The sequence below is a fragment of the Apium graveolens genome, chromosome 7, assembly GCF_009905375.1.
Source record: "Apium graveolens cultivar Ventura chromosome 7, ASM990537v1, whole genome shotgun sequence".
Taxonomy (NCBI): Eukaryota; Viridiplantae; Streptophyta; class Magnoliopsida; order Apiales; family Apiaceae; genus Apium; species Apium graveolens.
In genome coordinates this window covers 180,155,061-180,165,434 of record NC_133653.1, presented here as the reverse complement: position 1 = coordinate 180,165,434, position 10,374 = coordinate 180,155,061, and the positions used below count along the sequence as shown (strand labels likewise).

The 10,374-nt window shown below is 32.2% G+C and overlaps 1 long non-coding RNA gene across 1 annotated transcript; it reads right to left on the bottom strand.

The window, feature by feature from the left end:
- Positions 1 to 4,071: 4,071 nt before the first annotated feature.
- Positions 4,072 to 6,585, bottom strand: LOC141670839 (uncharacterized). Its single transcript, XR_012554770.1, has 3 exons — positions 6,435 to 6,585; positions 4,963 to 5,064; positions 4,072 to 4,364 (listed from the first exon to the last, which is right to left on the bottom strand). It is a non-coding gene; the product is annotated as an uncharacterized LOC141670839 (long non-coding RNA).
- Between the last annotated feature and the right edge of the window lie 3,789 nt (positions 6,586 to 10,374).

Genomic DNA, 10,374 nt, shown 5'->3' with positions numbered 1-10,374 from the left:
CTTCTGACTTTTCTTTCAGGATATACACCCAACTTTTTCTGCTAAAATCATCAATAAATGTTAGGTAATACCTGTTACCTCCAAGTGACGGAATATCAAATGGACCAGCAATATCTGTATGAACAATCTCCAGTGGCCTCCTGGCTCTCCATGATTTTCCAACGGGAAAACTTTGTCTGTGTTGCTTCCCCTTAACACATGCTTCACACAAATTTTCTGGTTCATTTATTTCTGGCAAACCGTCCACCATCTTTGTTTTTGACAATAATTTCAAGCCAGAAAATCCAAGATGACCGAATCTTAAATGCCACAACCACGAGTCATTTTTAATGACCGACTTTAAACACTTCTGCGCCTTCGTCTGCATATCAAGTGTAAACAAACGATTCTTTGACATCTCCACATCTGCAATTAATTCTCGATCCTGATTCCTGATGATGAGAGAATTATCCTGCATCTGTATATAATATCCTTTCTCCACAAGTTGGCCAAGACTGATGATGTTACTTTTCAAAGCAGGTATATGGTAAACATCATTAATAAACTTTTTCTCACCAGTCTTCAATACAATCGTAATTGTACCTTTGCCTTTGACTGGAATCTTCGATGAATCACCAAACGTAACTTCTCCGCTGATGGTCTCGTCTATCTCCGTAAATAAATCCTTGTGGCCTGTCATGTGGTTGCTCGCACCAGAGTCAAGATACCAAACATTTTTATTGCTCTCCTCGTCTCCTTTATAAGTGAGGAACATAGCAGTGCCAACATCTTTATCTTCTTTTGCTGCTGCAAAATGACTTCTTTCTTCCACTTTCGGTGATCTACATTCATAACTGAAATGGCCAAATTTATTGCAATTATAGCACTGAAATTGAGACTTGTCACCTCGTTGAAATCCTCCTCGTCCTCGACCTCTAAAATTCTGACCACGTCCAGATGGACGATAACCTTCAGTGTTCTGGCTTCTGTTGAAGGACTGTCTTCCACGTCCTCTTCCACCACGGTAGCCACCTCTAAAGCCACCTCTTCCACGACCAGAACTGCTACTGCTTGAACTTTCACCAATGGACACCTTACTTTGCAATGCCTTTTCTAAATGGCTTGTATCATCATACTGGTTCATCCGCTGCTCATGGGCTTGAAGTGAACCAACTAGCTCATCAATAGAAATTGTGGACAAATCTTTTGACTCCTCGATAGAACTTGGAGCCGCACCTTTTTTACTTTCTCCACGGCTTGGAATGATTTCTGCAAAATCTCCCACGCATCTTTTGCTGTTTTTGCTTCTGAAATTTTTTCAAAGGTAGATTCATCAACACCTTGAAAAATTGTGTACAACGCCTTTTTGTCCTTTTTACGGGACTCCTTTAATGCCATCTTCTCGGCATTTGGAAGTGCTGCTTCAGCGGTTGCATCTGCGGGCTCGTTAAACCCACTTTCGACAATATCCCAATTGTCGTAGGAACCGAGTAACACCTTCATTTGGATACTCCAATTCCCGTAATTTGTGGACGTCAATTTTGGAATATTTGGTTGCACCATATTCGCCATTTTCTTGAACAGAACGCTGGCTCGGATACCACTTGTTGGAAACGTATATGGGCTTGGGCTTAATATAGATCAAATTGATATGACTCAAACACACACTGTATATCTTTGATATTGAAACAAACACCAAGTTTATTTTAAATCTCACAACCACAAAGCTACAGCTTGACACAAGGCTACGGCCTTATTTCTTTCTCTCTGTTGCTTTACAAACTCACTTCTGTGTATTTTATTACATTCAGAGAGGACCAGCCTATTTATAGGCTTCATATATGCATGCATTACATCAGGGCTTACATCACTACTATTTATTACTACATAGACTTTTACCAGCCTACAATACTGACTAACTTAACATGCAGCCTACCATATTTTACGTATCTATAATTATTGCCAGCCTTCAGACCTTATCTTGACAACCCAGCCTTCTAATCTTGAACAACTGTTATATGCTACGCATTTCAAGGGAGACTTCATCACATCTCTTGTATGAATTCTTGACCATGTATGCAGGTTGCCTACCATAATATATGCTTCTCTGTTGCTGGATATATAGCTGGTGCCTGGTGTAGTGTCAACCTTGAATACTATCACCATAATTTATTACACACGCCACCTTGCATGTATTGGTAATCTAGTGCCCACCATATTTTTAGGAATTAACTTCTGGTTGCTGCTCTTATTTTCTTTCCTTCATATTACTACATCTATAACCCAGCTGTATGTTATTTATTTCAAATTATGGAAGAGTTTGAATTCTAACAATTCCTTATCCACTTTTCTGCATCATTCCATTTAGAAGACGTAGGCCTAGATAATGACCGTCCAAATGAATTGTGAATGGTTTTTTCGCCTTTAGGGAATTCAAAGTTAGATGAACTAGCATTACTATTATAATCATGATCATTATCTAATGTCCTCATTGGGTGAACCGAGCTCGAATTAGCACTATCAGCCTTCTGCAATTTGGCCTGAGTGGATAGTAATAATCTATTTTTTGGCATAGCAATATGGTACTGCAAAATTAATTAATGCCACATATTTTGAATTTAATAATTAGTGGACCATATTTTTATAAGCAAGCACCTAAATACAACTAAGAAAGTTAAAATTTAGATATTTTTTTACAACTTATTTAGTATCAGTAAAAAAGAAAATATTATATAGCGAGAAACTCAAATCATGAACTAATAAAATATATTTAATATCAGAGTAATATATTTTCGGTAATAATAATTTTTTATGTTTGCTATTATATTCAAAAAAAATAAAAATTCCGTAAGTTGAATAACTAAAAATATCTTTATAAAATAAGAGCATAATATTGTTTCTATTTTCTTATCCAAATTATGATTAGTTCTTGTCGCAATATGAATTTACTGAATTAAACTTTCACTAGTTGATTATAAATATATATTTTTTCTAAAATACCTTTTCAATTTAAAAGTTTTTGCAAAATTAACTTTTGGTGAATTATATTTATAAAAAAAATTTATGATACTTTGTTTTATGATTTTAATCCTCTTTAGATTATTATGGATTGTAAATTCATAATATTTTTATGATGCTTTATTTTGTGATTTTAATTATTTGATTAACGTTGGTATTTAATCCTCGTTCCAATATAGGTGTATATGAATGTTTTTTATAATCATATTAATGCAGTCCAATCAGTAGGGAGTTTAGAATTGGTTTTATTTCGTATCAGTCCTTGCAGTAATAGTTGTGGTAGAATCAGTATTTTCCGAGTTAAATAAGTAAAGTTAAAATTGAAATTTTACTTTTGTTACTATATGGTTAAAATTTCAGTGACTTATAAGTTACTGTTTAGCGTTCAGGAGAGTTTATATCATACTCTGTTTATTCAATACTATGAACCATTTAAATACCAAAAATGGCAATGACTTAAATTGCAGTAAATCGACTGTTTTTTTAGTTAGCAACTGACACTACAAGAAATCTGGCCATTTACGACGGTTTTTTTGAACTGAAATCGTCGTAATTGAGCCATTTACGACGGAAAAAAATCGTCGTTTTTGGTCGAGTAGTAAGTTCGTTTTTTCGTCACAAGATAAAATTGCGTCGCAAGTTAGGAAGTCGGGGCCCACATACCTAATAAAATAATAAATCTACTTACGACGGAATTTTTCGTCGTAAGATATATTAATACGACGAATAATAACGTCGTAAGTTCTGTACTTACGACTAATAATAATGTCGTAAGTTATATACTTACGACGGAAAAAACGTCTTATATTACTTTACGGAACCCACTTTTAATAAGATAAAAGATAATTTTATGACGAAAAAATGCGTCGTAAATTAGTAACTTATGACGGAATATGTGATGAATAACCGTCGTAAGTTTGTATTTCCAAAATAGCAAAATTTTGACTTTCCAGTTTCCAGCCATTTTTTAAATTCAATACAATGCTAAACAAAAAACAATCAAAACTAGTGGAAAAACTCATATTATTTCATTATAATTGGAATAATATTCAAATATTATAAAGTACAAAAAAATTACATAAAAATATTAAAAATTAGCTAACAAAGTCATTTGAATTGTACAATACATTACAAAACTTAAGTCGAAGCCACTAAATCCAACAAAATATAATGTCCTTGAGTAATTGGTTGTACGTTGTTGCACACAATTCTTTTCTTCTCAAAGCCAAATAAACAAACCCATCTTTCCATGATTCTGATTCAACAAAGATTAATACAAAATTCATTTACCCATTTTGCTGTTGAATACTTTGGTGCACTAGGTCTATCAGTGTTTACATTGCCAAGTATTCCATTGAAATATGAACCTATAAAAGATAGTATGTAATTAGTAACCATAATGATATAATGAGCTCATGCTTGTTTTAACACTTAAATATGCAACCAATAAGTTTCAAAAGAGCTGAGGAAATCCAGAGAGGCATATACGCATACCACCTATAATAAATTTCAATTTGAAATGCTTCCTACAAAAAACAAAAATAAAATATATTACATTTGCTTCCACCTAAAAGGCACCATCTTGCAAACATAAAAAACACTAACAAGTAAAAATATAAGCAAGACTTGTGTATTAACGGATTTAAGCATAAATGCTTGTATATCATCCACCGAATGTAGATTGATGATTTAAGAAACCAGCGGCCTCCACTGCAACTTCCAGAGGAGTCTAAAGGACTGGAATATTTTATTTTTCTTTTCAGGCCACAGGTATTAGACATAACATTTTGCACCTAAAAGTGTGTTTATCTAAATACTTTGGAAAGGCATTCCCTAAGTGTCCTGGCAGTAAGCTTAAGGGTAAACTGCTTACTACCTCATGGCTCCTAGATGAGTGCATTACAACCTTCATAGGCACCACGCTACTATACTTACAAGTGTGAACTTATTTTTTGATATAAATACCTTGAATTTCCTCCAGCTACAGTAACGGCAGCAGTCCATAGACGCATCCAGTGCCGGCATTTCCCAGGAAAAGCTCGATTTCATCTTTAGATTCCTTTCCTGCTGGAAATAGACCAGAGGAACCTTCAATTATTGCTCTTTTATTTCCACTATCCTATTCCACTCGTAAGCCAAACATTCTTAATGCACCAAGCATATAATGGACATCATCACTGTTCAATAAGTTATCCACAACAGTGGTTCTCTATAAATTGGTAAAATAATAGTAGGCATTTCATATTGGGAACGGAAATAAAGCAAAAAATGGAAAAAAAGAAATATTTACAACATATCCATTACCCAAGAAAGTAAAACTAGCAAGGGGGTTACTCGTAACATATATTCCAGTGCTTCACAATGTATACTCTAAACCACTAATCTTATATTCATTCAAACTGGAATCTTAGTTTGGTTAAAACTGAAATAGAAAGTAAAGATAATCAGTCTGGTACATAAATCATGAGAAAAAAATAGAAGACAGAGATCGATGACTCGCTTTTATAACCAATTTCTATTTGTGGCTGCTGCAAAAAAATGAGTATTAGGCTATAAGTCTGCTCAAATGATATTCCACGAAATTCATATCTTTCAAAAAACTGCAATTTCCTGTCTCCTAACCGTATTAGATGACATAAACCAAACTTACAATAATGAATGTTTTGACCATTTGGTAAGCATAACAAAGGCACCCTGACATAACAACATTGACTTCATTAAAACTGTTCATCTTGTAGATTCATCTTAAAATAGTTTAAGATTCATTAGAACCTGTGAAATATTAAACATGTATTCTTTCTTGCAAATTAGCAAAAGTTTCATGTCTAAAAACCTCTATCCCCAGTTCAAATAATTACTGACCAATGGCAATAAGTTCATGACTTCTATGTCAAGGTTAGCTTGGAGTAGGGATAGTGCAATAGAAAACAAGTAAAAGAGGTGGAGATGGCTTGTATGAAAACAATTTATATACAAATTTCTAGCCTATCCTTTGAGTCTGTTGCTTACCAGTCGAGTTCAGTGTTTATGTGACTTAAAGCTCTGTATATTCCGTTATATATGATAAATGTCATATTAAGTAGGTTGACCTTTTACATTATACTTTTTACTAAAACAAGCTCAAATAACTACAAATCAAAGCTAAACACACACGCATAGATTCACAGACTCACACAATGAATCAATTCAAAATCATAAAATGAATCATTTTACACAAAAACAACTATTACAAAGAGAGAGGGGACAGAGAGATACAGAGGGAGAGATATAAAGAGATAGAAGAAAAGAAAATGAGACATGGACTGATGGAGAGAGGCGTGAAGAGAGATATACATATATACACATACATATACAACAAATAACATAGAGAAATTTGGTTCAACCAAAGCACAAACTAAACCCCCTAAATACAAATCGAAGTCAGAGGAGAACAACACCTTAAACCGTAATTGCAACTCGAAGCTTGAATCTAGATCGGCAAACCCCAGCCCAAGCTTGACCTAAATCAAAGCCTTAATTCACCTTATAAATCAAAGCTCCAACCCTTCAACTAGAAACCCTAATTAAGCCTGCCACAATTGATAGAGTTTGGAAGACGGAGAACAACTTAAAGACTTTTCCAATATTTTCGTAGAAGGCGGGGTTTTTGCCCCTCATTTTCCCCCCTTCAATTTTAATTTTTCTAATTTTATTTAATTTTTTTTTCAAAAATAATTCAATTTTTTTAATGTATATTTTATTAAATATTTGTTGATCAACTTTAAATTTTATTTTTTTTATCATTTAACCCTGTTTAAATAAGTAATTTTTAAAAAAGAATATATAAAATTCTTTAATTTAAAAATAAAAAAAATATTTAAATAAATAAATATATAAATACATAAAAATCTAAAGTTATTTTAATATTTCATGTACCGCAACACGCAACACTAATAGATATATATTAGTGATATAACTAAAATTACATATCAAAATAATTTCATTTGGTTTGCCATTTTAACAATCAAGCATTAGTTTGACTAGTACAACTAACTAGTGTTTAATCCTGAATTAGTGTTTGGTTTATTTTAAAAATATTTTTCAGCGATCCAACCATATGGATTTCAATAGATATATATATTTGTGATATAACCAAAATTTCATATTAAAATAATTTTATTGGGTTTGTCATTTTAACAGTCAAACATCAGTTTGACTTGAACAGCTAACTAGTGTTTAATCCCGAACTGGTGTTTCGATTATTTTAAAAATATTTTTCAACGATCCATCCGTATGGATTTCAATAAATACATATATTAGTGATATAACCAAAATTTCTTATCAAGATAATTTTATTTGGTTTGTCATTTTAACAGTCAAGTATCAATTTGACTTGTACAGCTAACTAGTGTTTAACCGTATGGATTTCAATAGATATATATATATATATATATATATATATATTAGTGATATAACCAAAATTTCATATCAAAATAATTTTATTTGGTTTGTCATTTTAACAGTCAAACATTAGTTTGACTTGTACAGCTAACTAGTGTTTAATCCCGAACTGGTGTTTCGATTATTTTAAAAATATTTTTCAACGATCCAACCGTATGGATTTCAATAGATACATATATTAGTGATATAACCAAAATTTCTTATCAAAATAATTTTATTTGGTTTGTCATTTTAACAGTCAAACATCAGTTTGACTTGTATATCTAACTAGTGTTTAATCCCGAACTGGTGTTTCGATCATTTTAAAAATATTTTTCAATCATCCAACCGTATGGATTTCAATAGATACATATATTAGTGATATAACCAAAATTTCATATCAAAATATTTATTTGGTTTGCCATTTTAACAGTCAAACATCAGTTTGACTTGTACAGCTAACTGGTGTTTAATCCCGAACTGGTATTTCGATTATTTTAAAAATATTTTTCAACGATCCAACCATATGGATTTCAATAGATACATATATTAGTGATATAACCAAAATTTCTTATCAAAATAATTTTATTTGGCTTGTCATTTTAATAGTCAAGCATCAGTTTGACTTGTACAAGTAACTACTGTTTAATCCCGAACTGGTGTTTCGATCATTTTAAAAATATTTTTCAATGATCCAACCGTATGGATTTCAATAAATACATATATTATTTTCTGTAAAAAAATATTATCACTAATATATACAAGTAACCGTATGGATTTCAATGATCCAACCGTCGTAAGTTTCTGTAAAAAAATATTATTTTCGAACGGCTAACAAATACTAGTATAGATGGCATTTATTATGGTTGGTGGGAACAATTACGACATAATTTCTGTCGTAAGGTACGCTTCATTACGACGGAATTTCCGTCGTTAGTTATACTTAAATCATCAAACGCTGAATTTTTTTGTTATTAATTTTTATAGGGAGATAATTATAATAAGATAATTAACTTACGACGGAATTAGATTTCTGTCGTAGGTTGAATGGCGTTGTTCTTCCACGTGGCTTACTACATCATTTTTTTATTCAATTGTTGATAGTTTTAATAATAAAATAATTAACTTACGACGGACAATATTTTTCGTCGTAAATAATTACGACGAACAAGTATTTCGGTCGTAAGTTTTGCGCGCATTTTTTTCGGGTTGACTGATTGCCACAATTGACTGTAAGTTTAATAATAAAATAATAAACTTACGACAGATTACAGTTATCGTCGTAAATAATTACGACAGAAATAAAAATCCGTCGTAAGTAAGGCGCGCATTTTTTTCCGTCGTAAGTTAACCGTCGTAAAAGGCCAGTTTTGTTGTAGTGTGATTAAAAGTCAGGACATATAAAAAATTTATACTAAATTATGAAAGTCAATCGATACTTAGGCATAAGTTAGTTTCCGTTAGCGAGTTAGAAAAATAGCACTACTGTGCAGAATATTAGTTTGAGATTAAATTGTCGACTTTGCTTTTTATTACACCTTATATAATTTCCACTTGTTTTCTATTTATTGTAAGAATTGGATGCTAATTTGGAGACACCTATGACTGATCTGGAATTTTTTAAATATGTCTACAACATCGATGAGCCAACAATTAAAAAAATAATGGTTTGTTGCAAACTTTATTCAGTCAATTGAATTTTTGCACTAATATATATTTATTATGGTTTCTTTTCTTTGTGTTTGGACTGTTTGTTATAAATTGTATTATGTAGGAATGTTTAGAGGCCATGGTCAGCACTCAATCAGCCCATGAGGAACCTGTATCACCGGCTAGCCAAAGGAAACGAGACTTGGAACTACTTATAAAGGCAAGAACGCCAAAGAAAAACAGAGTCATATTGTATCCTCGAAGTTCTTTATCGGAGTTATTGGGAGCTGATGAGGCAGCTAGATTAAAGACATCTCAGTCCGCTCAGGCCTCTCAAACAAGCATTCCAGATAATGCATACTCACTTATCCGCAGGGTTCTATCCGAAGTGACCAATATGGTGAAGTCTTTAGACGGCATGGATCGAGTTCCTCATGCAAAACTTAATGAATTGATTGAAAAATCAGCCACTATAGGTTTTCCGGACAATACCAATCCGGTGCAACAATCATCATGGGACCAATATATGCGGATTGCAAATGAGATCATTGATCAAGTGATGCAGAGTTTTGAGAAAGTTATTGTGGACGTAAGACTTTAACTTTAATTATGAAGTTTAATTTCAGCAATTGATGTATCAGATTAGCAGATTTAGGGTTTATAGTATTACACATCTGAATCTTTATTTCTTAGTATTACACATCTGAATCTTTATTTCTTGCTCTGTGTGGTTGTGATTAGAATAATTTCAGCTAAATCAAAATTAGGGTTTGTGTAATTAGTAAATTAATTATTTTCACATCTGTTTGAAATGTTTTATAAATTTAACTCCTGTTTAATTTCAAACTCTATGTTCTCATTTCTCGATAATTTTGTTTCAATTGTGTTAAGGTTTTTTAGATGTAATTGGAAATACAATCTCGATAAAGTTAATTGGATGCTGGATCTTGCATCTGGTTTTGTTATCCGATTTGAGGGATAATTCTCTGCTTTTTTGTATGGATTATATTTTTTATGTACATGGAATGTTAAGGAACATTTACAATGATGAATCTAGTGATGTTTACTTGTTTGAGATAATGGTAGTGTTAATTGTGGATTGTAGATTTGATAAGTGTTGTTAACTTCAGATTTCTATTCACGAGAATAAGTAGAGCCTTTTTGGAAGCTATATTTGTTGTTTTTGGTGTCACAATCTTGATTTAGATAAGATTCTGTTTTCTTCCATATTGATCTTCCAAGTTCTGTGTTACTGACCTGCCCAAGGCTTTTACGCTTAAACTGTCAAAAGATGTTTCTTTTCCACCC